The sequence below is a fragment of the Chiloscyllium punctatum genome, chromosome 45, assembly GCF_047496795.1.
Source record: "Chiloscyllium punctatum isolate Juve2018m chromosome 45, sChiPun1.3, whole genome shotgun sequence".
In the NCBI taxonomy this organism is placed as follows: Eukaryota; Metazoa; Chordata; class Chondrichthyes; order Orectolobiformes; family Hemiscylliidae; genus Chiloscyllium; species Chiloscyllium punctatum.
Genome location: NC_092783.1, coordinates 59,030,518 through 59,058,134, shown reverse-complemented (window position 1 = coordinate 59,058,134; position 27,617 = coordinate 59,030,518).

Here is a 27,617-nt window from a genome sequence, read left to right as displayed (position 1 = left end):
TTATTGTTCTTTGTTTTTAAAAACATTCAATGAGGTACCCTTAACTGCTTCACAGGCTAGGGAATTCCATAGATTCACAAGTAACTTACAAGAGGAAAATGGCAGTTCAAGGCAAAAGGCTGATGGTAATGCCTACCTAAGCAGGTCAATGTGGTCTCTTCTTTCCCACGATGGGTAAGATCGGTTCTGGTGGGGCAAGTTGCAGGAGGGTCAAGCAGGGTCCTGTTCTCTTTGCCACATATTTCTCTTTGTTGCTGTCATACGCAGGTCATCTCCAGAGATTGTCTCCTTACATCCAGAACTGAGACCCAAGACAACATTGTGCTGAGTCCTCTTCAGAGGATGTGCTGATAATGCCGCACTTACAGTAGCAGTGGACAGACTGTCTCACATCTGGAAAGAGCTTGCTTTGACCATCGGCTTCAGGAAGACAAATGCTATGGTGCAGGACGTTGCTATTGCACCATTTATCAGGCACTAACAATGTGACGCTGGAGGTTGGTGATGAATTCACACATCCAGGGCCGATGTAACCAGCAATCTGTCACTTGATACTGCCATCAGCACACACAACACAAGAGCTGCAGCTGTCATGGCCCGGCTGAGTAAGGGAGTGTGGATCAACAGCAATCCAACAAAAGACACAAGCTGCGAGTCTATCAAACCGGCATCCACAACCCACTCTTAGCAGGAGAAAAGGAGGAACAGTTTTCACCCTCGCAGTCTTATACTTGTCCTTGGCATCCCTTGGCAGGACTAGGTTACCAACTCAGAGTGTGGCATTCGAGAGGGCATTGATTTAGAGTGATGTATAAACAAAGCACAGACGATGTAGAAACGGTTTTTGCACAGCGAGTAACAGTGAAGTCTCCATAATGCTACCAGATCAGAGGGTCACTCTCTCATCAGAGAGAGGTGACTGGTAGTTGTTTAACCTGAGGGTCACCATACCTCAGGCAAGGAAGAGGTCAGAAATAGAGAGCTTCATCACTCAGCGTGCAGTTAGGGTGTGGAATGAGTTGTCTGGAAATGTTCAATTAAGGCATTCATGAGGGCATTGGATGATTATTTGGATAGAAATGGTGCACAGGGAATGGGGACAAGGCCAGAGACTGACACAAGGTGATAGAATCGCTGCAGGCATGATGGGCTGAATGGTGTCAATGTGCACTTTAATGATACATTGCACTGTCTGGGCCACATCCAAAGGATGGCTGTTGGGTGCATACAGAGAGAATTTCTACACAGTGAACTGGCCATTAGGTTATAAACTTCTCAAGTCTATAATTCCACTCCAAGAACACCAGCAAGCGAGTTGTGAAAATGACAGGCTCTGGCACCAACAACCAAGAGCCATCACCAATGGCCATGACCCCTCCAGGCTGGTTGTCTGGAAGGACACTGGAAGAGGTGAGCAGAAAGCTGAGCTAGCTGAGAAGAGGTCTGAGGGAAAACTGAGGCCAGTGAATCAATCACCTCTCCCCAACTGTCTCCCCGCGCAGCCAATCCCACTGAGACTGGCTGTGTCAGACTAGGGCTATGGAGGTACACCATGTGATGCTTAAAAGAGTTGACCATCATGACTCAAATCACCACCAAGGCTGCCGTGATCACTAAAAGAACAAAAATTGGGTGAAGCAGTTTAAGTGGAAAAACCGACACCTGCAGAGGCTAGAGAGTAAACACAAAACTTGGAGTGAAGAAGTTTGTGGAGTTAATGTGGAACAAGGTGAAAGAATCAATTTAAATTGTTTTCTTATTATGTCCCTACAACGTTCCCATAGAGCACATGCAATTTTATGGAGTACTATCCAGCATTATTTCCATGTTAAAGGGTCAGTTCCATTATTTGAAGGAGATGTATGCGTGGGATCCTCACTTTCTCGGTAACAGATGCCACTTTAATTGGGTTTAATTACAAAGGATCTTCATTTCTTTCCTCTAATTTGTGTTCATTTCTAAACAGCATGTCTCATTCACTCCTGGGACGAAAGAGCTGCAAACAGAGTATTTACTCAATCTCCTGAAGGCAGATAATACACGAACACCAGAACAAACAAGCTTAAATACTGAGAAGCTGGAGTGCTGGATGAAAGACAGCACAGCTTTGATATCCTAGAATACAAGAGCATTTATTATTTGGATGCACATTGCATCCATTTAGATTGCACCTGGGAAATATCTACTTTGCATCAAAATACACTGAAGGGTTTTGTTTATTTTGATACGAGGCATGCAATGGAAGGACATCTTCTTAAGCTGTGACTCCTGAGAGAGAATGCTTAGCTCCCTTTCAAAGTGCATAGACTTCATGAGCAGGATCTTTATCAGAGTGCTCCTTCCAGTTGTTCCTTTCGCCACTTTCCCTGCTTATGATTTGGAGATGCCGGTGTTGGACTGGGGTGTACAAAGTTAAAAATCACACAACACCAGGTTATAGTCCAACAGGTTTAATTAGAAGCACTAGCTTTCGGAGCGTCGCTCCTTCATCTGGTGGTTGTCTTTTTTGCCTGAAAAGTCCCTGGTAATTATCTCCCATAGGTCACTTCCAGCAATATTGCCTCCTGAGGCATTTGACCATGTCAAACATGTTACATAAGGGCAAGTTGTTGTCATAACTATTTGTTATTTTTTTCTATTTTTATTGATTTTCTTCAATCTCCATGCTCTGAGCAAGTCAAACTAACAATCTCCATTTAAACAAAGAGACCCCAGTGGGGCTAAGGGATTGAGCGGGGATGGTGGCTGGGAGTACTGCAAGATGCTAGCTTTATATATGTAGCCCATTTCATTCATTCTTCAAGTTGACAAACTTTGGTCAAAACTGATGTGTTAACCTTTGAGATTAAATGTGTGAAAGAACCTTGCTGTGCTATTTTAGTTCATCCACTATCGCCTGACTAGTTTTGAACTATCTTCACTGTGATCAGATAATTACCGGTTATCCACAGTGACACTTCTTGTCAAAGGTAAGGTGTTTAAGCTATCACCTATACCTTCAAGTTTTGGTTTCTGATGAAAGGCCATCACCCTGAAACATTAAGTCTGTTTCTCTTTCCACAGAAAGAGCCAGACCTGCTGGAAATTTCCAGCAACTCCTCCTTCTATTTCCAACATCCGCAGTATTTCCCGAAATGCCAGGTAGTGGCACAAACAGATATCATGATGGGCTCTTCATTTTATACAGTGCAAGTGATTACAAGACCATCAAAATTAATGGCATACATTATAATAAGAGAGATTACAAAGCCGTTGAAATAATGGAGTTGTTTATTTTACATAATAGGACAGTTTGCAGGCCCATCAAAATGAATAGTGCCGGTATGATTACAAAGAGACAGGTTACAAACATTGAAACAAAACTTATTTCCTCCACACACACAAAAGTTAAATGAATAGTATTCTGTGTTTTTACTGAGACCAAGTATCACAGCAGAAAGCATCACCCTTTAGCAGTATGATAAAGAGTGTCACTGGAAATAGGTAACTGCCTATTGCTGCAAAATGGTTATAAAAGACATTCGGTGAAAAATAAAACAGGGACACACATATGTTGACAAGCATGGTAAAAAAAAATGACCTATTTAGTTCAGAAGCTACATCCTGAAAGTGTAGCAGACCAGATGGCTGTTTTTATCATTAGAAAAATCACAGAATCTTGTAGAAAGGAAGGAGGACATTCAGCCTATTGCAACTATGCTGGCTCTTTGAAAGAGTTAGTCGCATGTGCTACCATCTTCTCATGAGTCTGAAAATTAGTCCTTTCCAATTCCACGTCCAATTACTTTTTGAAAATTGCTGAGGTTTCTGGCTCTAACAATCTAGTGAATGGTATCTTCCAAATCATAAAACCTTCTGTAAAGTAATGTAAGGCATGTGAAAAAGACATACATTTGTAACTTATATCAAAGTTTGGGTTTTGAATTAGTGACATGTGGGTTTCCATCAATGTGTATGAAAGGGTTTAATGTTTAACTTGTCTGTCTTTCTGGAGCTTTTTCTTTGAAACCAGTATGACAGAAAGAACTGCTGGGGTGATAATGGGAACTATCTTACATTGTAAGAGTTTTACCAGTGGACAGGTAAACATTGAAGATCAATAACTTGCTTTCAGTTAGAAGAATCCAGAATTCATTTTTCTAATTGCTTAGAGGGAAACTCCCTTAGCTTGGAGAACTCATTTTCTCAGTTTACAGAAGTTAAATATATAAAACAGTCTGTCATAGAGAAATGAATTCATTCAGAAATGTTAGGAAACAGGTTTCCTGAGTGTAAGGATCTTGGTTTGAAAACTCCAGACCAGAATTATTTGGTTAGAATTATGAAGGGGTTATTTGAAGCTAAGGAATTCAGTTGTGTGAGTTCTCAAAAAAAGAGGTATCAAACTCTCAAGACCGACAATTAAAGGAAATAGTTAAATCAAACCTATAGGTGTGATAGAACTATGATCTTATTAATTGATGGGGTGAACTTGAAGGGTTAAATGGCCTACATCTGCTCCTATTTCTTATGCTTTTACTCTCTTAACCTTCAAACTCCCCTGCACGATGGTGCTGCTAGGTTTAGACTGACATGAACAGTAAGGTGGAATAGCATCTCTGCTGCAACAAGAATCCCTGACAGCATCCTTCAACCTTAATTCCATCTCTGACACATTCATCTTACCCATTGACGATACAAAATAATTCAACGTGTGTGGAAGTTCACAGAAGTGATGGAATAACTCTCCACTTTACTGGATGGTACAGCTCCTAAGATACAAAACACTCCTCTTGATTGATACCTCATCCAACACCTTGAATATTCAATCCCTCTGCTACCAATGTAGCAGTGTGTACCATCCACAAAATGCACTGCAGTGACCTGTCTTGGCTCAGTTTGTAATGCTTTCTGAGTCCATGACCTCCACTACTTAGAAGAACAAAGGCAGCAGATACATGGGAATACCACCAATTACAAGATCCACTCCCAGCCAATCACCATCCTGACTTGTACATATATTGCCGTTCCCTCACTGTCGTGGGGTCAAAGTCCTAGAATGCTGTCCCTAACCGTGTTGTGAGTCTCCTTACACCACACAGGCTGCAGCGGTTCAGAGAATTGCTCGCATCCACCTTCTCAAAAGCAATCGGAAATGATTGATTGATGTCAGTCAACAAGCGATGCCAGCATCCAAACACATTAACTGAAAGAGGTGTGTCGAGGGAATGTCTGGACATCTGTCAGGAACAGGAAAAGGAGAGCTGAGTGGCGTGCGTGCAGTAAAGAGAACCTTGAAAAGGAAAAGGGGAAACTGTGGCACTGGAGGGATAAGGAGAACAATCAAGAACGTGCAGGGGTACATTTGGAGAGTGGAATGGCCCTGTCAATCTCCCTTGCACACCAGCTGTCAAAACTGTACATCGAAGGCTGTTAAACCCCACCAAGATTTAGTGACTTAATCTAAACAATCCAGAGCCTGAGGTGCTAAATGTTATAATTTTGTGCTGCAAAGTAATCATTCTGACACTTCCTAATTCCTTTAAAACAATTTCACACTAAACCCAGACAAGGCCTATAGCTGTTCGTCTCCCATTTACAATGCGCCTGGAGGAATACATTTGTATTCCATTATTATTTGCTCTGCAGCATGTCTAAAAGGAAGCTCACTTTTCTTTCTGCAATTTAAACATTTTCCTTCTGACATTGTGCTAATGTCCACTGCAGTTCTCTCTAATTATTTAAACACTGCCACTTTAATAACTTTGACAGCTACTTTCTGTTGTGATCAGCTACATGGTTAAAATGGCCTCCATTCACTTATCTCCTTTCCAGAAACTTGAGCGTTTTTAACTCTATTTATGGAAATGTTCCTGTCCAGGGAGTTGTTCAGCCATACATTATACCATGGGACATAGGAGCAGAATTGGGCCATTCGACCCACTGAATCTGCTCTGACCATTTGACCACAGCTATTTTGTTTCTCAACCCCATTCTCCTGCCCCATAACCCTTGATCCCCCTACCATTCAAGAACCTATCTTCAATGCACTCAATAACGTGGCCTCCACAGCAATGAGTTCCACAGATTCACTACCCTGTCGCTAAAGAAATTCCTCCTCATCTCAGTTCCAAAGGACCATCCCTTCACTCTGAGGCTGTGTCCTTGGGTCCCAATCTCTCCTGCGGGAGAAACATCTTCTCCAGGTCCACTCTATCCAGGCCTCTCAGTATTCTGCAATCAGATGCCCCTCATCCTTCTAAACACCATGGAGTACTGACCCAGAGTCCTCAACCACTCCTCATATGCAAAGACCTTCATCCATAGGATCATTCTTGTAAACATACTCCAGACTCCCTCCAAAGCCCGCACATTCTACCTTAAGTACGGAGCACAAAGCTGTTCACAGTGCCACATGCAGTCTGACCAATGCCTTAACAGCTTGAGCAGTACATCCTGCTCTTCTAATCTGGTCCTCTCAAACTATATGCTAATATGGCATTTGCCTTCCCAACTGCCAACTGAACCTGCATGTTAACTTTAAGAGAATCCTGAACTAGGACTCCCAAGTCCCTTTGTGCTTTGGATTTCTGAAGCCTTTCAGCATTTATGCTTTCCCACAAGAATTCCATCTGCCATTTCTTTGCCCTCTCTCCTAGCCTGTCCAAGTTCTTCTGCAGCCTCTCTGCTCCCTCAACCGTTACCTCCACCTATCTTTGCGTCATCTGAAAACTTACTAACAATGCCCTCAGTTTTTTCATTCATAGATCACGTGAATAGTTGTGATCCCAACACTGATCCCCTGTGGAACTCCACTAGTCACTGGTTGCCACCCTGAGAAAGACCACTTCATCCCCACTCTCTGCCTTCTGACAGTTAATGAATCCTATATCCATGCCAAGCAACAACTCAGATTTATTTAGCACGTATTATTAATGTCTTGATTATGCGTTATATTTAGGGTTAAAAACTGACATCTTTGGTTTCATTTTAAGGTTAATTAGGGGCTGTTTATTTTTAGTTTCTTTTATGCCTCTGTGTGTTTATAAAGCATGCTTGTCAAACTGAGAAGTTATTAAGAAGTTAGAAGGTTCCAAAGTTGCTTTGGACATAAATGTTTGAGGGTGGAACTCTCTGATCAGAAGTCTTTTAGGGGCTTATAAAAAGTCAGTCAGCAGAGGAAGGTGGAACCTGGAGGCTGTCAAAGTTTAACCAAAGATTTAATTCTGTATATTTAGAGGGAGGAGAGATTTCTAGAATTTGGGAAGGGCCAAGTAACTTTGTAGTGAAAAAGGTCCAGCTACGTAAATGCCAAGATAAACGAGGGAGGTTCTACATGTATCTGGTGAGTCATGGTGCAGGACTGTCAGTAATGCCCATACTTAGACCCTACAATGGTCAAGCCATAGCAAGGACCTGATCTCTGACCTGTGCAGACACACCCAGAGTAAAAAGGAACTGTTTTCCATAGCATAGTTAAAAAAATCACACAACACCAGGTTATAGTCCAACAGAGTTATTTGGAAGCACTAGCTTTCAGAGCGCTACTCCTTCATCAGGTAGCTGTGGAGCAGGATCATAAGACACAAACTTTATAGCAAAAGATCAGTGTCATTTTGCTATACATTCTAGTGTTGTGTGATTTTTAACTTTGTCCTCCCCAGTCTAACATCGGCACCTCCACTGAAGCACTTGGGGCTGTTCTCATTGGAGAAAAGAAGGTTTGGGGGAGATTTGATAGAGGTGTACAAGATGATTAGGGGTTTAGATAGGGTTGACAGTGAGAACCTTTTTCCGCGTATGGAGTCAGCTGTTACTAGGGGACACAGCTTTAAATTAAGGGGAGGTTGGTATAGGACTGATGTTAGGGGTAGATTCTTTACTCAGCGGGTTGTGAGTTCATGGAATGCCCTGCCAGTATCAGTGGTGGACTCTCCCTCTTTATGGTCATTCAAGCGGGCATTGGATAAGCATATGGAGGTTATTGGGCTAGTGTAGGTTAGGTAGGCTTCGGTCGGCGCAACATTGAGGGCCGAAGGGCCTGTACTGCGCTGTATTTTTCTATGTTCTATGTTCTATGTTCTATAATGTCTTCCATAGCATGAGGATGTTAAAACCCTGTAGAAGTCAAAGCCACAGTAAAACATTGAGTTAAGTCTGTTGGATTGAGTTTAAGGTAAACACTTATATTGTTTAGAATTGTCATTTTATTTGTTCAGTGTATCTGTTTGGTCACCATTGTAAACACGTGCTTTGTCCGAGTTTATTTAGTAAAGATTGCCTTTGTGTTTTAACTTAACCCACTGACAATATTTTCTTGAACTGGAAGTCAGTTGGTCAGGCAGCATCATGGAGAGAAAGCAAGCTAATGTTTCAAGTCTCAATGACTCTTCGTCAGAGCTGCTCCGCCAATATTTCCTTATCTTTGGTTCTTTCATGCACTTCATTCTTTAAATAACCATAGTTTATCAAGCCAGACCCTAACAAATATGTAATTTATTCCAGATAACTGGAATCATAATTCAATAAGACCATAAGACATAGGAGTGGAAGTAAGGGCATTCGGCCCATCGAGTCCACTCCGCCATTCAATCATGGCTGATGGGCATTTCAACTCCACTTACCCGCATTCTCCCCGTAGCCCTTAATTCCTTGTGACATCAAGAATTTATCAATCTCTGCCTTGAAGACATTTAGCGTCCCGGCCTCCACTGCACTCTGCGGCAATGAATTCCACAGGCCCACCACTCTCTGGCTGAAGAAATGTCTCTGCATTTCTGTTCTGAATTTACCCCCTCTAATTCTAAGGCTGTGTCCACGGGTCCTAGTCTCCTCGCCTAATGGAAACAATTTCCTAGCGTCCACCCTTTCCGAGCCATGTATTATCTTGTAAGTTTCTATTCGATCTCCCCTTAATCTTCTAAACTCCATTGAATACAATCCCAGGATCCTCAGCCGTTCCTCGTATGTTAGACCTACCATTCCAGGAATCATCCGTGTGAATCTCCGCTGGACACACTCCAGTGCCAGTAAGTCCTTCCTGAGGTGTGGGGACCAAAACTGGACACAGTACTCCAAATGGGGCCTAACCAGAGCTTTATAAAGTCTCAGTAGCACAACAGTGCTTTTATATTCCAACCGTCTTGAGATAAATGGCAAAATTGCATTCGTTTTCTTAATCACGGACTCAACCTGCATGTTTACCTTTAGAGAATCCTCGACTAGCACTCCCAGATCCCTTTGTACTTTGGCTTTATGAATGTTCTCACTGTTTAGAAAGTAGTCCATGCTTGTATTCTTTTTTCCAAAGTGCAAGACCTCGCATTTGCTCACATTGAATTCCATCAGCCATTTCCTGGACCACTCTCCCAAACTATCTAGACCCTTCTACAGCCTCCCCACTTCCTCAGTACTACCCACCTGTCCACCTAACTTTGTATCATCAGCAAATTTCGCTAGAATGCACCCAGTCCCTTCATCCAGATCATTAATATATAATGTGAACAGCTGCGGCTCTAACACTGAACCCTGTGGGACACCATTCGTCACCGGCTGCCATTCTGAAAAAGAACCTTTTATCCCAACTCTCTGCCTTCTGTCAGACAGCCAATCCTCAATCCATACCAGGAGCTCACCTCGATTCATCTTTGACATGGTTAAAAAATTCCAAAAGTGCAACATTATGGTGATATCAAATTAGCACTAATACCGCATCACGGAATGCCATTTTGGGACAAAATCACCAAAGAAATTCACCAAAGATCCTTAGACAGCACCTTCCAAGCCCACCACCACTTCCATCTAGAAGGACAAGGGCAGCGGGTACTTGGGAACGCCACCCCCTGCAAGTTCCCCTCCAAGCCACTCACCACCCTGACTTGGAAATACATCACTATTCCTTCACAGTCGGGTCAAAATCCGAGAATTCCCTTCCTACCAGCATTGTGGGTCAACGATTCGTGAAGGCAACTCACCACCAAGGGCACTTCTTAAGGGTAAATAGGGATGGGCTATCAATGTTGGCCAGGCAGTGACACCCAAGTTCAACAAACAAATAAAAAAAAGTCCTAAAAACCTGATCTAGAAGTAGATCGGAACAATTGTCTTAATGGATGAAACAGAGAGAGAAGTGCAGAAGTCCAGGGAGGCCATTGTGCAGCCCAGGAAGAGGAATGCATGGCTATGAATTATAGACTAATACAAATGAGAGATGTGACAGAGAACAGGATGGGAAGAGCTCAGAAATTCCAAAGGTAGGCCAATGGAATGAGGGCAAATTGTTGGTCTGGTTGGGAAATTAAATGACTGACAGTTAACTGCTAAGGTTTGTTTAAATTTTAGCCAGACTCTGATTGGTGAAAGCAATGATTTGAGAAAAGAATGTTAGTCATCATCCACCTGCAGAATCCTCCATGGCAACATCTCAACCAATCAGGATCTATTTGCCAACTAACCAGCACTGTCTTCTCACACAAGTATGAAAAGGTTTATTTTCCCCCCTTGCAGAAGGAGATGTCCCCATGTATCTGCTGCCCTTGTCCTTTGAGATAGTACAGGTCTTGGGTTTGGAAGACACTGCCTAAGGATCTTTGGTGAGTTACCCTTGTATATCTTGTGGGCAGTACATATTTGCTGTCACTGAGTGTCAGTGGACAACAGGGTGAATATTGATTGCGGTTGGCATTGTGCCAATCAAGTGGGCTGCTTTATCTTGCATGTTGTTGGAGCTGAACCCATCTATTCAAGAGAGGAGCATTCCACCACACTCTTGACTTGTGCCTTGTAGATGGTGGTTGAGATCCTGATGAAGGGTTTATGCCCAAAACATCATTTCCCCTGCTCCTCGGATGCTGTCTGCTCTGCTGTGCTTTTCCAGCACCACACCCCTGACTCTGATCTCCAGCGTCTGCAGTCTTCACTTTCTCCTTGTAGAGGATGGACAGGATGGTGGAGAGTCAGGAGGCAAGTTACTCGTCACAGTATTCCGAACTTCTGACCTGGTCTTGTAGCCACTGAGTTTATGTTGTGAGTCCAGGTTGAGTTTCTGGTCAATGGTAAAGTCCAGCATGTTGATATTGGGGGATTCAGTGACAGTAGCACCTTTGAATGAAAAGGGACAGTGATTAGATTGTCTCTTGTTGGAGATGATCATTGCCTGGTATTTGTGTGGTGTGAATGTAACATGCTACTTGTCAGCCCAAACCTGGATACTCTCCAGATCTTGTTGTATTTGAGCGTGAATGTCTTCAGTATCTGAGGAGTCATGAATGGTGCTGAACACTGTGCAATCATCAGTGAACACTCCCACTTCTGACCTTATGATGGAGGGAAGGTCATTGATGAAGCAGCTGAAGGTGGTTGGGTCGAGGACATAACTCTGAGGAATTCCTTCAGAGATGTCCTGGAGCTGAGATGACTGACCTCCAACAACCACAACCATCTTCCTTTGTGCCATGAATCACAATAAGAAGCAGAGAGTTTGCCCCTTGAAGCCCATTGATTCCAGTTTTGTTAGGGGCCCCTTGATGTCACGCTGGCTTGAATACAGCTTTGATGTCAAGGGCTGTCACGCTCATCTCCCCTCTGGTGGGATTCAGCTCTTTTGTCCATGTTTGAACCAAGGCTGTAATGAGGTCAGGAGCTGAGGGGCCCTGGCAGAACCCAAACTGGGCATCATTGAGCAGGTAATTGCTGAGCAGGTGCTGCTTGATAGCACTGTTGATGACACCTTCCATTATTTTACTGAGGATCAAGAGTAGACTACTGGGGCTGGGTTGGATGTGTCCTTCTTTTTATTTTTAAGACATATCTGGGCAACTTTCCAGATTGTTGAGTACGTGCCAGTGTTGTAGCTGTACTGGACAGCTTGGCTAGGGCAACAGCAAGTGCTGGAGCACACATCTTTTGCCAGAATATTGTCAGGGCCCATAGTCTTTACAGTAAGCAGTGATCCCAATTGTTTCTTGCTATCACATGGACTGAATTAACTTTGCTGAAGACTGGTGTTTGTAATGCTAGGGACCAATGGGCAGTTTAGAGAAAGAGAATACAGGATGGGCTATGGCTGTCACCCTCTAGTATCGTGTCCTTGTGTTCCCTTATGTCTTTCCTCCAGACTTGGCTCATTTCCAGTTGCTGATCCATCATGTTGAAGCAGAGAAGGCTTCAGTTCCCAAAGAACAGATGCTGGACGAGATTGTTGAATGTACACAAGGGATCAGGAGGTGAAATCAACCAGTCAAGAAACAGTAAAGCATATTCTGACAAAAGCATTTACAACAGAGTAAGAAGAATTAAATCAGCCCCAACAAAATATTTCACACATTTCATTTGTTCTTGTCCAATAAAAGTTAATATCCCTACACTGCAGAACTCACCAGTTGCTGAACACAAGGCTTAACTCAATAAACCATTGATTTTATTGCAACCACCACAAAAAATCCTCAAACCTTATTACTTTCTGTTCAAAACTTAATCTGCCTTTTATCTGGTGGCATTAAGAACGGGCTCATGATTTTTCCAGTGAACCAGTATTCCAAGATTCTGCCTCTGTGTTATAACCCCCTGAGGCACCCGTATGGGCCCCAGCTATGCCAGCCTCTTCATAGGATATGTGGAATAGTCCATCTTCCGCAGCTACACTGGCACCACCCCCCACCTTTTCCTCTGCTACATCGATGACTGTATCGGCGCTGCCTCGTGCTCCCACGAGGAGGTTGAACAGTTCATCCACTTTACCAACACCTTCCACCCCGACCTCAAATTCACCTGGACCGTCTCAGACTCCTCCCTCCCCTTCCTAGACCTTTCCATTTCCATCCCGGGTGACCGAATCGACACGGACATTTACCATAAACCGACCGACTCCCACAGCTACCTAGACTACACCTCCTCCCACCCTGCCCCCTGTAAAAACACCATCCCATATTCCCAATTCCTTCGTCTCCGCTGCATCTGCTCCCAGGAGGACCAGTTCCAATACAGTACCACCCAGATGGCCTCCTTCTTCAAGGACCGCAATTTCCCCCCAGACATAGTTGGCGATGCCCTCCACTGCATCTCTTCCACTTCCTGCTCCTCCGCCCTTGAGTCCCGCCCCTCCAACCGCCACCAGGACAGAACCCCACTGGTCCTCAACTACCACCCCACCAACCTCCATATACATCGTACCATCCGCCGTCATTTCCGCCACCTCCAAACGGACCCCACCACCAGGGACATATTTCCCTCCCCTCCCCTATCAGCGTTCTGAAAATACCACTCCCTCCGTGACTCCCTCGTCAGGTCCACACCCCCCACCAACCCAACCTCCACTCCCAGCACCTTCCCCTGCAACCGCAAGAAATGCAAAACTTGCGCCCACACCTCCCCCCTTACCTCCCTCCAAGGCCCCAAGGGATCCTTCCATATCCGCCACAAATTCACCTGCACCTCCACACACATCATCTATTGCATCCGCAGAACCCGATGTGGCCTCCTCTATGTTGGGGAGACAGGCCGCCTACTTGCGAAACGTTTCAGAGAACACCTCTGGGACACCCGGACCAACCAACCCAACCACCCCATGGCTCAACACTTCAACTCCCCCTCCCACTCCACCAAGGACATGCAGGTCATTGGACTCCTCCATCGCCAGACCATAGCAATACGACGGCTGGAGGAAGAGCGCCTCATATTCCGCCTAGGAACCCTCCAACCACAAGGGATGAACTCAGATTTCTCCAGTTTCCTCATTTCCCCTCCCCCCACCTTGTCTCAGTCAAATCCCTCGAACTCAGCACCGCCTTCCTAACCTGCAATCTTCTTCCTGACCTCTCCACCCCCACCCCACTCCAGCCTATCACCCTCACCTTGACCTCCCTCCACCTATCGCATTTCCAATGCCCCTCCCCCAAGTCCCTCCTCCCTACCTTTTATCTTAGCCTGCTGGACACACTTTCCTCATTCCCGAAAAAGGGCTGATGCCCGAAACGTCGATTCTCCTGCTCCTTGGATGCTGCTTGACCTGCTGCGCTTTTCCAGCAACACATTTTCAGCTCTGACCTCCAGCATCTGCAGTCCTCACTTTCTCCTCGAAGATTTTAACCCCTGAACCAGGGGAATTTCTGACTCTCTATTCTGTCAAACTCCTTACCAGTTTTACATGTTCACATTAGCACTACAGTACTGCTTTTGTGTATGAGAAGTCAGAAGGTCACAGCTTCAAGTCTCATTCAATGTGATAATCCAAGTATACCTTGTTACTTGCTGCACATTGGGATGATTGAAGTTTTAGCATTTTGAGTTTGTTATCACAAACAAACCTGTTGTTCCACTGTCAGGAATGGTGCTGAAGGGAAGGCAGCCTTTCGGATGGGAATGATGTTTTGTGGGAGAACTTTGGCAACTAGAAGATGGAAAGAGAAGTCAAAGGACTCTGCCAAAAGGAAATTGAAGACGTAATTTATTTTGGGCCTTGTCAGGTAACCTTGTAACCGTGGCAACATGATTGCAGCAGCAGCATCTGTGTTACAGAAAGCATTAAGCGAAAATCACTGCTGTGTGCCCAGCACATCAGTTACTGTTGCTGCAGTTCTGGATTCGGTCTCATTAGAGACTAAACAGTGGACCTTGACGATCTTTCATATTGCTCAGTGCGATTGAAATATCAGACTGTCCTGCCCCCTGCTGGTGATAGTGTGCTAACACAGCTCAAAGTTCTGCTTTCCATTTCCTACAGGTCTTCACAAATCTTTCACATTGGTACAGAATTGCTCACGTTAGGCAGCTCAAAGTTACATCACAAATGTCAGACCTTTTCTCGTCCCTACAGTTTGAACACATTCTGTCTTTCAAGTTGCTCAGAGTTGTGGTGTTAATTGCACCTTGAGTCCGTGGTTTTGACTTGGAGTTTAATTTAGATAAATGTGAGGTGCTGCATTTTGGGAAAGCAAACCTTAGCAGGACTGATATGCTTAATGATAAGGGGTCCTAGGGAGTGTTGCTGAACAAAGAGACCTCGGAGTGCAGTTTCATAGCTCCTTGAAAGTGGAGTCGCATATTCCGGGTAACTACACGTCTGTGAGCCTGACGTTGGTGGTGGGGAAGTTGCTGGAGAGAGTACTGAGAGATAGGATCTATTTATATTTAGAAAAGAATGACATTATCAGTGATAGGCAACATGGTTTTGTGCGGGGGAGATCGTGCCTAACCAACTCCATACAGTTCTTCGATGAAGTGACCAAGTTGTTAGATGAAGGAAGGGCTGTTGATGTCATATACATGGACTTTAGTAAGGCGTTTGATAAGGTTCCCCATGGTAAACTAATGGGGAAAGTGAAGTCACATGGTGTGCAGGGTGTTGTAGCTAGGTGGATAAAGAACTGGTTGTGCAAAAGGAGACAGAGTGTAGTAGTTGAAGGGAATTTCTCGAAATGGAGAAATGTGACCAGTGGTGTTCCACAGGCGTCAGTGTTGGGGCCACCGTTGTTTGTGATATACGTTAAAGATCTAGAAGAGGGCGCTGTTGGTATGATCAGCAAGTTTACAAATGACACAAAGATTGGTGGAGTAGCAGAAAGCATAAGGGACTGTCAGAGAATACAGAAGGATATAGATAAACTGGAGAGTTGGGCGGAAAAGTGGCAGATGGCTTTCAATCCAGACAAATGTGAGGTGATGCATTTAGGCAAGACTAATTCTAGAGCGAATTATACAATGAACGGAAGAGCCTTGGGAAAAGTATATGGGCAGAGAGATCTGGGAGTGCAGGTCCATTGTACTCTGAAGGTTGTTGCACAGGTGGATAGAGTGGTCAAGAAGGCATATAGTATGCTTGCCTTCATTGGACGGGGTATTGAATATAAGAGCTGGCAAGTCATGTTAAAATTGTACAAGACATTGGTTTGGCCGCATTTAGAATATTGTGTACAGTTCTGGGCGCCACATTACCAAAAGGATGTGGACGCTTTGGAGAGGGTGCAGAGAAGGTTTACGAGGATGTTGCCTGGTATAGAAGGTGCCAGCTATGAAGAGAGGTTGAGTAGGTTAGGTTTATTTTCATTAGGAAAAAGGAGATTGAGGGGGGACCTGATTGAGGTTTACAAAATCATGAAGGGTATAGACAGGGTGGATAGAGACAAGCTCTTTCCCAGGGTGAAGGATTCAATAACGAGAGGTCATGCTTTCAATGTGAGAGGTGGAAAGTTTAAGGGGGATACACGCGGCAAGTACTTCACACAGAGGGTGGTGGGTTTGGAACGCATTGCCAGCAGAGGTGGTAGAGGCAGGCATGGTAGATTCATTTAGGATGCGTCTGGTCAGATGCATGAGTAGGTGGGCAGCAGAGGGATACAGATGCTTAGGAATTGACCGACAGGTTTAGACAGTACATTTGGATCGGCTCAGGCTCGGAGGGCCGAAGGGCCTGTTCCTGGGCTGTAAATTTTCTTTGTTCTTATCTACAGAAGGATGTGCTGTTGTTGGACGGGGTCTAGAGGAGGTTTACAAGAATGATCCTCCGTATAGAATACTGAGAGGCCTGGATAGAGTGGATGTGGAGAAGATGTTTCCACCAGGAGGAGAGACTAGGACCTGAGGGCACAGCCTCAGAGTGAAGGGACAGCCCTTTGAAACTGAGGTGAGGAGGAATTTCTTCAGCCAGAGGGTGGGGACTCGGTAGAAGACATTGCCACAGAGGACTGCGGAGGGCAAATCAGTGGGTGTATTTAAGACAGAGATAGATAGGTTCTTGATTAGTAAGGGGGTCAGGAGTTACAGGGAGAACGCAGGAGAATGGATTTGAGAAGCCATGATCAAATGGCAGAGCAGACTCAGTGGACTGCATGGCTGAATTCTACTCCTATATCTGATAGCGTTAGGGTCTAATCGGAATTAAATCAGGTACGGTCAGTTCTGATATAATCTGTTCTCATGCGATCTTGCATTATAAGAAAACCGCGCAATAGCCATGCCATTTAAACTAATCGGACTGGAATAAGTTATAGCCAATATAGGTAAGGAAAGTTCACGTGTTACAAATAACAGTCTAAATTCTTCAACCGCATTAGAGCCAATTTGCATTGAAGAAACACATGTTATAGGAGTACAGGCTGTACTGAAAGAGTAAAAAGTGTGCTCAACAGAGATTGGCATTGAGGGGAAAGGGAGATAGAGAAGAATGTTATGAAGCTAAATTTACATTGTACATTTTGAAGAATTTCTCAAAAACCAATTTACCATCGCTACGAATGAGATTCCACTGAATAATCTTTTTTTTCAGGCCAAGCCAGACCAGGGTACTGATGGCAGATTTCCTCCTCTTGCTCACCATTTTCTGAGATTATTAATTGAATCCCAGCAGCTGCCATGGTAATAGCCATGATTAACTTGATCACTCGAATACTGGGCCAGTCACAACCAGCAGACCATCACCGCCCCTGAGTGGAGTGGTTTCTCCTGAGTACAGTGGTTCACTGTGGAACCTAAAAATCAAAACACCAACTGTTTCCCAGGACAAGTGGATTTGTGTAGACCTAACTCATCATGAACTGACAACCAGTACCGCCAAACTCATGGCAATCAGTTTGTATAAATCCTTTCAATATTGATGAATGTCCTCTTGTGACGCAATGGTAGTGTATTTACCCCTTGGAGGACTGGATTCAAATCCCACTGTCTTCAGTGTTGTGTAATAACAGGTTGGTTGGAAAAATAGTTTGAATATTGTAGATTGAGGGCTGTTTCAACCAAGGTTGTTTCAATGCTGCTAATACAGGGAAACAACTCCCCTTGGTGCAATAACCAAGAATGAGGGGAGAAAATCAAAGCTGAGCCATTAAGTAGGGAAGTCAGGAAGCCCTTTTTCACATATGGAATCATTCAAATCTGGAACTCCCTTTCCCAATGCTACATGGGGTATCATGGAAATTTCAAGACAGGATAGATTGCAGTTTGCGAGATAAGGGTATGATGGAATGGGACAGAAGGTAGCTAAGGGTTACTGTCTAATTAGTGGTCAGGTGTCCAGCAACAGAAATGGTTACAGGACTGGTTAAGAGCTGCAATCAAGCATGTTGGGAAGTTTGGTTAAGCTAATTTAAACTCTGGCCTCAGGTAAACTGCAGCCAGGACATGTTGTAACCTGTAGTTTCCTTTGTTGACTAGGTGTCATGCGACTAGCTAGACATACTGGCACCTTACTATGTTATAGGGAGCATGGAATGCAGCTGTTTAATATTTGAGAGGTTTTTTTTAACCAGTAAAAGTCTATTAGCTGGGATCGAACAATGTGATCAGGATTTGATCGATTCGTTGGGTGGGTGCCACAGATGTTTCTGGAGACCAAGGACCTTTTTGGGAGAAATGTTCGCAGAAGAAAGGAATTTTTCTCAGAGGAAAAGAACCTTCCAGACCGCACTAGAAAAACACGTGCCCTGAGGTTACTTCCAAAGAAAAGCAAAGAATGATGATTCATACTCATGTGACTCTGCCAATATTGTCTACCCATACACTGTAGGCAAGAATGCCCCGAGTACTGGATTAGTGGTGCTGGAAGAGCACAGCAGTTCAGGCAGCATCCAACGAGCAGCAAAATCGACGTTTCGGGCAAAAGCCCTTCATCAGGAATAAAGGTAGTGAGCCTGAAGCGTGGAGAGATAAGCTAGAGGAGGGTGGGGGTGGGGAGAAAGTAGCATAGAGTACAATGGGTGAGTGGGGGAGGAGATGAAGGTGATAGGTCAAGGAGGAGAGGGTGGAGTGGATAGGTGGAAAAGAAGATAGGCAGGTCGGACAAGTCCGGACAAGTCAAGGAGACAGTTACTGAGCTGGAAGTTTGAAACTAGGATGAGGTGGGGGAAGGGGAAATGAGGCACAACATGGTTAAAGAGCTTCAGAGCAGAGGAAATGACCTGGGAGTTGCAGTGGGAGAGGGACTCCCTGAGATTCTTGTAGAGAGAGGAGGAAAACTTCTTCAAGGCAGGCATCCTTGCAAGAGGATTCGCAGTAGGGTTAAAATCAACAAGGTAAAAACAATGACTGCAGATGCTGAAAACCAAAAACTGGATTAGTGGTGCTGGAAGAGCACAGCAGTTCAGGCAGCATCCAACAAGCAGCGAAATCGACGTTTCGGGCAAAAGCCCTTCATCAGGAATAAAGGGCCCAGAGGCATACTGCATTGGCGAGACCCTGCAGGCACTACAACAGATGACTGGCCACCGTGCAACAATCACTAGGCAGAAGTATTTCCTCCCAGCCGGAGAACACTTCAAGAACATTCAGCCTCCAATCTTCAGGTAAGTGCCCTCCAAGGTGACCATCAAGATACACAACAACGCAGAATCACTGAGCAGAAACTGACAGCCAAGTTCCATACACATGAAGATGGTCTCAACCATGATTTTGGGTTCATATCACACTACATGTCACCCCACCATACTGTTTTGTATCTGTAAAATCTTCCTTACGGTTCTGTTTTGACACCAACACCTTCATTACTTGTTATTATCTCTCTACTTTGACCAGTTTGTAAAGTTTTGGATTACTTATTAGTTTGGATGGACTCCCATCATGTCATGTTATTCCAGCCATTTGGTCTATCTCTTGCACCATCTTATTTTTAGTTACTTGTAATTATCTCCCTGCTTTATTTAATTGGTTCATAGGTCATCCCTTCACTTGTTATTCAGCTGTTGACACTTTACTCACACTATCTGACAGTTTTGATCACCTACAAAGACTTGTTAGTCTTCCTGTCGACACTCCACTCACACCATTCATACTTATTTGTTGAAACCCTTAATTACCTGGAATTCTCTTGCAATGATCTCTCTGCCTGTGCATTTCCTCCACTTCACCTGACAAAGGGGCAGTGTTACGAAAGCTTGTGATTTCAAATAAACTTGTTGGACTATAACCTGGTGTTGTGCGACTTCTGACCTAGCCCACCCAAGTCCAACACCGGCACCTCCACATCAAAGAATCAGGAGGTGAGACCTGAGGAGAATAAAGTTGGCCCCTTCACTCAAATCAGGATGGTATTTGATTCAAGCCAAACTTATTGAGTTAAAGAAAGGGTTAGGGTTAAATGTCAATTAATTAAAGCTAAGGTAAAATGACGTTACATGAAATGAGTTAAAGTTGAGGTAGGTTAGAGGAAATAAGAAGTAAATGTTGCAATTAATGTATGCTTTATATTGAGTATTTTAAAGCTAAGGGAGACACTTTTTTTTTGCAAAATAAGGGATTAAGGGATATGGTGAAAACATGGGTGAGTGGAGCTGAGTCCATGATTAGCCATGATCTTATTGGCTCGTGGAGCAGGCTCGAAGGGCCAGATGGCCTACTCCTGCTCCTGGTTCTTATGTATTGGTATTTAAGGAGTTAAAATAAAGAAGGATTTGTTTAATTAAAGACTGAGTCAGTTCTCTGTCTTTTGTCTATCATACAAGGGGATACCTGGGTAAAAAGGTTTAATTACTCCTTTTTTGGATAACAAATTGTCTGGTGAAACAGGCTCACGGGGATGAGCAGCCTCCTGTTTTTAATGCCTGTGTTTCATCGTTTCCTTCCTAATCCCCCCACCCCTCCTCCATTCTCCTCAACCCAATCCTGGTCTGGCCTACATGTGATTCCCAAACTCTGATTCCCTCCTTAATTTTCTGGAGCTGTCTCCTCAAAGACACTCCTTAAACCCTACCTCTCCAATCAGATGTTTGCTCACTACTTCTCTGCCTGGAATAAAACATTGATTGACAAATGATGGGCCTTGGAACATTTTACGATAGTAAAGGCGGTATGTAAATACAAGTTGATGCTCTTGCTTCTTGTAGATTAAGGGCCTAAATAACTCTGATCAATTCAGAGTATTCCTGAAAATGTCACCGTTGGTGATGTGTTACTGACCATGATGATATGGTTATCCTGCCAGGGTCTAGATTAGAGTTGTGCTGGAAAAGCACAGCAGGTCAGGCAGCATCCGAGGTGCAGGAAAGTCAATGTTTCGTGCAAAAGCTCTTCATCGGGAATTCCTTCATTCATTACTGATGAAGGGATTTTGCCCGAAACGTCTATTTTCCTGCTCCTCAGATGCTGCCTGACCTGCTGTGCTTTTCCAGCACCACTCTAATCTAGACTCTGATTTCCAGCATCTGCAGTCCTCACTTTTGCCTAGTTGATTATCCTGCCAGCCAGTAATTAAATGAAAATACTAGTTTTATTCAGCTTATCTAAAATACTGCACACAATATCCTGAGCTGCAGCCCTGGATATAAGATAAATATCTCAAGCCAATACGGAAATAATTATTCAACGGCTTTTTGGAGCTATTTTTAACACATTGGTCAAAGTGTCGTTAATTAAGATTGTGTAGTATTGTAATGGTTTTATTAATGAACGAGTAATTCAGGGGCCTGTATTTGTAATCAGAAATATTAGCTCAATTAGCATGAAAATTTGTCATTCTATTAAAATATTAAAGTTGAGATTAATTGCTTCATTGTTGCTAGAAACTCAACCGGTTGGCAAGTGTGTTTGGGGAGGGAAACCTGTCGGATTTATCCATACACACTTCCAGACGTCGCTGGTTCTTATCTACGTTCTGAGAGGTTTAATAATCCTGCCAGTCACATCAGAGCTCAGGCTACACACCAAGTGTGAAAAAGCAAACTTTAAAAAAAAAACTTCGACCATCAATACCTTTTTTTAATGAAGCTCCTGTATCGCCAATTGGTGATGGATGACTGTTGACCTAAATGAGGCTCCTTCGTTTAACTCTGTGGTAAAAGGTGTATAAGGACTTTGCACATCCTACTGTCTGACAGCAGCAGAGCTCCTGAGGCTGTTGTTGTTTTGGTGACAGATGGCTGCCTGGTGCCTGTGAATCCCAGACCGCCAATCGTCCGTGAAAGTGTTAAAAGTGTGGTCTCTGTGTAGGGCTTCACACTCAGCCCTCCAACAAAATCAATCTCCAAGGCATTAGAGAATCAATGCTGACCTATCCAAGAGAAATCTGCTACGTGCGTCCTGTTCATTTTAACAGGAAGGAAATGAGACCACTGTTTTCCTTTTTATTCGCTCTTGGGACTTGGACATTGGCCAGAATTTATCACCCGTCCCTTGAGGAGGTGGTGATGAGCTGCCTTCTTGAACTGCTGCAGCTGTTAAAGAGTGGGATCTGTTTCCTTTTCTCTCTCTCTGTACTGTTGCTGTGCCTTAGCAGTATTGCATTGGCTGTGGAGGGTTGATGCAGCTTGAGTGATAAGTTGTCTCCATACTGAATAATGGGCAGCAAGCTCCTCCCAGTCACTTCAAACATTGTCTCCAATTAAAGATGGCAGCCATGCACTGCCCTGCTGCCCAGTGCCCCCAATAAAGGTGGTGTTCGTTCACTTGGACCTCTCACTGACAGGAAGCTTGGAGCGGTCATCCTGTTTGGTACATGCGAAGGGAAGGGACAGTCTTATTCAGGGTTCCCAGCTTGTAGTAGATATTCAGGAAGCCTCCTCATCCATCCCCTGGAACTATCATTCCCTCTGCACACCCCATTCTCACTGTTGGCTGACTGAAGTCACCCACCGTTAATGATTCTGTGTGTAGCTCAAAATGCCTAATGAATGGAAACTATTACTTTCCCTCTCAGCGGTCCTGTGAGACCTACAGAAAAATTCCCTTCACTGCATTTCTCCTTATGTTGTATCTTTGGATGTAGGGGTAGACCACACAGCCCATCAAGCCTGCCTCACCATTCAGACAAATCATGGCTGACCATTGGCCTCACTATCACCCTCCCATATCCCACATTCGTATCAAGGCATCAAACAAACTCTAACTTGGACACGATCAACGATTGTCTACCATAGAGGGTTGTGAAGAGTCAATATCAGAGATTTGTCACCCTCTGAGTGCAGCAATTCCTCCTCATCTCAGTCTTAAAAAGCTCACTCTTTTGTCCTGAAACCACAGGCCAGGGAAATGGCGTTCTCTCTCCAACGTGTTGAGCTCTGTAAGATTTTGGTTGCAAGGTTTCCTGCGTCTGCTAACCTCCCAGGAGCTCATAGGATCTAAACTTGAGAAGTTTCTTTAATCTCTCCTCATAAGACAATCCTGCCACACCAGGCAACCGTACATTGCACTCTCTGAGACTAAGATATCCATCCTTAGGTGAGAGCTAAACTGTACACAATATAACATCTCAACATCTCACAAAGTCGATAGAAACTTTCAGCAAGGCATCTTTACTTCTGTAGTTAAATCTTCCTGTAATGAAGGTCAATATTCTATTTGCTTCCTTCATTATTTCCTGCAGCTTCCTGCTTATTTTCATAAACAAGGACACTATGTACTTTTGGACATCCACACTTTCCAACCTTCACCCTTTAAGAGAGGACTACAACCTGTTTTGCTCTGGGCACATACCTTTTTTGCATATGCTCCAGGAAACATATCATTAAACTTGAAAGGGTTCAGAAAAGATTTACAAACATGTTCAAGGGTTTGAGATACAGGGAGAGGCTAAATAGGCTGAGGCTCTTTTTTTCTCTGGAGCATGGGGGGCTGTTATAAACCTTACAGAAGTTTATAAAATCATGAGGGGTGTGGCTAGGGTGAATAGCCCAGGTCTTTTCCCCAGGGTGTGGGAGTCTGTAGAAATGTAAACTCCAATGAGAACAAAGACTCAGGAACCAAGCAGGTTTCAGGCAAGTGGAAGACTTTATTCCTACTCAAGCAACAACCAGTGAATGCAGGGAGACGGCTAACGATCTTCCCCAAATCTGGCCTTGTTGTGAGAACCCATTCGTTCCCTTAATCTATTGGAAGAGAGATCGGTGACATGTTGTGATTTTTATAATGAGACACAACACTTCTATACACCTTGTGTTGCAATGATCACAAACAGCATGTTCACTGTGTCCTTCCTCTATCCTGTACACTCAATCTTGTGAAACACTAATCAATGATAGGCATTCCTACATGATGAAGGACCTCATGATGTTTAATAGACATCTTATCTCCAGGCCTTGGGATCTTTCAATGCATCATATTAATTTGCATTCCAAAGTCACTGGTTACACTCCTTCGGGCCTATCCCATACTTGCTTATCTCTAAGGATTGTTTGAATTCTGTTATTCATTGTATTCCGTATGCTATCTCAATCAAATGCCGTGATGCCTCTTTTATATATAATTGGGACCATGGAAAATATAAAAAGACAGTTGGTTCTAACTAACTACTTTAAAGATACATAATATTAATTTCCATTATAAAGACCATAAGACATAGCAGAAATTTGGCCCATTGAGTCCGCTCTGCCATTCAATCATTGCTGATAAGTTTCTCAACCCCATTCTCTCGCTATAAGTTAGTTCCAAAGTGTAAAAATTATGCAACTACTTCTACTGTGAGCACATTTTAACTCATGAGTTGCAAACAATCTATTTCATGCCAGGCATCTTTTTAAGAGATAAGAAAAGTGTTTCCTGAGCCCAATTAACCTTTCACATCTATGTTTAAATGTTTTCCCCTAATGCTTCTGTTGTACTTTGGATAAATATGTGTATCAATAATTATGTTGAAATCTATTTCTATTGTTATCTGAAAAATCTTTAACTAGAACCTATTTCTTAATATTGTGAATAACTTCAAAGAAACAACTGATTACTACAATCCACCGATTTCTCAGCAACAAACCCAAACAAACAGACAAAACCATGTCCAGAAACCCTAGCCGCTCTCTCCTACATCAAAGACATCTCGGAAATGACTGCCAGACTACTCAGACCCCTTGACAACATGGTGGCCCACAAACCCACTAACAGTCTAAAACAGCAGCTAATGAACTTGATGTCATTTACAAAATACTGTGCAAGGACTGTAACAAGCACTACACTGGCCAAACAGGCAGAAAACTAGCCACCAGGATATATGAACATCAACTAGCCACAAAAAGACATGACCCTTTCTCATTAATATCCTTACATACAGATAAGGAAGGACACCACTTTGACTGGGACAACACATCCATCCTAGGACAATCCAAACAGAGACATGCACAAGAAGTCCTAGAAGCATGGCATTTCAATTGGAACTCTATCAACAAACACATCAAGTTAGACCCCATCTACCACATCCTGAGAAAAAAAGAGCAGGAAATGACATCACCAACCCAAAGAAACCCAAACATATAAATAGAAAGCAGGAATCAGCAGAAGTGCTTTGCCTGGAAGCCCACTGAAGATATTGCCTAGTAGGGTGACAAAATGTCTGGAAATGAACCTTCCAGCTCAGCGAGCATACCAGAACCCCAACCTGAGCTACAAATCTTCTCAAAACTCACTACTACAAAAGAACATTTGCTAATGTTTTCATAGCTGCTTAGGGAGTAAGGCTGACTGCCTCATGGACTGAGATTTACTCCCTTGTTCTAACTGGCATTGTTCACCTGAGAATATCTTCAGGCATTCTGTCAGACTGTCTCGGATAATTGTGTAGGACCTTCCATTCATCTTGGAGTAGCCCTGCTCAAAGGCTACCATTATGTTTCACTTAATGCTGTTTCATTCTGTTTAACCCTTGTCGGCGATTTTGTCTTTTAAACATGGGTAGCCCTTACAGAGTCCAAAACTAGAGGGCATAGGTTTTAAGTGAGAGGGGAGAGTTTTAAAAGGGGCCTAAGGAGCAGCTTTTTCATGCAGAGGGTGGTACGTGTACGGAATGAGCTGCCAGAGGATGTGGTGGAGGCTGGTACAGTTACAGCCTTTAAAAGGCATCTGGGTGGGTACATGATTACAGTGGCACGGTGGCTCAGTGGTCAGCACTGCTGCCTCACAACACCAGCAACCTGGGCTCGATTCCAGCCTCAGGCTGTGTGGAGTTTGCACATTCTCTCTTTGTCTGCGTGGGTTTTCTCTGGGTGCTCCAGTTTCCTCCCACAGTCAGAAATTAGGTGAATTGGCCGTCCTAAATTGCCCATAGTGTTCAGGGATGTGTAGGCGAGGCGCATTAGTCAGGAGTAAATATAGGGTAAGGGAATGGGTTTGGGTGGGTTACTCCTAGGAGGGCTGGTGTGGATTTGTTGGGCCAAAGGCCATGTTTCCATGCGGTAGGGATTCTAATTCTAAATGGATTTAGATAGATATGGACCAAATGCTGGCAAATGGGACTCGTTCAGTTCAGGCTATGTGGTCTGTATGGACCGAATGGTCTGGTTCATTGCTGTATAACACTCTGACTTTAATCACATCTGCCATGTTTTTATTTCCTATTATCAGATCTTATCCTAGTCCCTGCACAGCCCTCGTTTAAACCTCGCTCTGATTTTCTTTGTCTAAAATTCAAATTGTTTGGACAGGTCTTCAGGCCTGGTGAGACTTGAGGTGAGTACTTACCCCAAGACCCTTTAAAATAAAGAGAGGAATAAGCAAGGCACTACTGAGATTTGAATTAAGAATCCCCTGTTTACCATGCAGGTGCTCTAAACCACTAAGCCACAGCACCAAATGGACCCAGTTACTCTCTCATCAGTAGCATAATATATTCAGCCTCCACATCCAAACCATTTCAGTCAATTGTGAACAACTGCGGCCTAATGCCTGATCCCTGCCATTCCCTCTAGCAAAGGCCTGACATCCCAAGTGTGACCCATTTATTCTTTATCTTACCCTCACAGAATAGAATCCCTACAGTGCAGAAACAGGCCCTTTGGCCCAACAAGTCCACACCAACTCTCCGAAGAGTAATCCACCCAGACCCATTCTCCTACCCGATTACTTTACATTTATCCCTGACTAAAGCACCTCACCTACACATCCCTGAACACTGTGGGCAAATTTCCCATGGCCAATCCACCTAACCTGCACATCTGTGAGATTGTGGGAGGAAACCAGAGCACCTGGAGGAAACCCACACAGACACAGGGAGAATGCACAAAGACAGTCAGTCACCTGAGTCTGGACTCAAACCCAGGTCCCTGGTACTCTGAGGCAGCAGTGCAAATCACTGAGCCACCATGTCACCCTATCTGATTTTCTATATTTTCTATTCATAGCAGTAAACCATCTACCTATTCCCACATGCTCTAATTTTGTTTACTAACTCCTTAAATGGGATTTTATTGAAAACCCTCTATAAAAACAAATGCAAATACACCACATCTCAGGACTACACCAGAAATGTTCCAAAAACAGCCAACTCCTTAACAATAGGGTCAAACTTTGAGTTTTTCAAGAGACTGACCACCATAGTGATTGTTGATAAACTGTATATGTAAAACCTAAATCCAACACTCAAACTACATTGTTGCTTTAGTCATCAATTCCAAAGTAGCTCATGTAGCAATAAAGAAACTTAAATTAGCATCATGTCCATGATTTAAACAACTACTTTGATACCCTTAATTTAATGATGTTGATTGTGGTAAATGAAGTATAATTGGTTAGTGTACCTCAGTCTGACAACTCTTACTAGTAGGAAATCTTTCAAGAGGATGTAGGCATCACTGGCTAGTCATCATACATCCTTTGACTTTGAGAAGGTGGTATTGAGTTGTCTTCTTGACTGCTACAATCTATGCCATAGAATTATACAGCACAATAGAGGCCCTTTGGTCCATCAAGTCTGCATTGACCTATCTACACTACTCCCACTTTCCAGCACTTGGCTCATA